Source organism: Nematolebias whitei, chromosome 2 (assembly GCF_014905685.2).
Source record: "Nematolebias whitei isolate Nwh7 chromosome 2, NemWhi1, whole genome shotgun sequence".
NCBI lineage: Eukaryota > Metazoa > Chordata > Actinopteri > Cyprinodontiformes > Rivulidae > Nematolebias > Nematolebias whitei.
Window position 1 is genome coordinate 5,874,217 of NC_056499.1, and position 1,150 is coordinate 5,875,366.

Here is a 1,150-nt window from a genome sequence, read left to right on the forward strand (position 1 = left end):
CCTGTGATGGACTGGAGACCTGTGCAGGGTGTTCCTGTGATGGACTGGAGACCGGTGCAGGGTGTCCCTGTGATGGACTGGAGACCTGTGCAGGGTGTCCCTGTGATGGACTGGAGACCTGTGCAGGGTGTTCCTGTGATGGACTGGAGACCGGTGCAGGGTGTTCCTGTGATGGACTGGAGACCGGTGCAGGGTGTCCCCCACCTCTCACAGAGTGACTGTGCTGGATATGGGCACCAGTAACCCCCGTAACCTAAAATGGAAGAAGTGGGTAAAGATGATGGATGGATGGATAGAGTGCATGCCTGTTTAATTTGTATTCATTTGTAGGGATACAGATGGAGCTTTGCTTTAAGTGGGGACATGAAGGGCCAGTAAACTGGAACTGGTTAGAAACATTATAGACAACCCTCAGCATCCTCTTCATCAGACTGTCATACAACAACAAAGTGTCTTCAGTCAGAGGCTTCTTCAAATCTGTTGTAGGACAGACCGCTACAAGAGATCCTTCCTGCCCACAGCCATCATCGTCTATAACAACTCATTAATGAAACCAGGATGATGAGTTACCACAACATATAATTTCCCTCTGGGATTAATAAAGTCTTTTTGAATTGAATTGAATTGAACAACCAGTTAATACAAAAACAGAGAGGTGGTGGTCATCGGTACAGTTCATCTCCAAAATAGCTTGAAAAAATAAAATGTAAGGGACGTGCAGACTCATAACGAACCCTAAATTTCAAAATGTTTTAATCTGTGAAAAGGACTGCATAATATATCAACTGTTTATCATTATAGCATCATAATATATAGAGGGGAGAGGTGGCGCAGAGGTTAGTGAAGGTGGGCCTGTGATCGGAAGATCACTGGTTCAACTCCCACCACCGACAACATCAAAAATGTGGGTGGGAAAGGTGAAGCACCCACACCTGCTTCCACCCTCATTTGCCCCAGTCTGAGCCCTTGAGCAAGGCCCTTAACCCCCACCATCTGCTCCCCTGGGCGCCCTAGATAGCAGCTCTCTGCTCCACACAGAGGGCTGTGGTAGCTCGGTGGTCTGTGGTTGTGTCAGGAAGAACATCTGGGAAAAAATAACTGGCCAAGTCTTCGTGTGACTTAGTTCACTGTGGTGACCTCTGAAGAATGG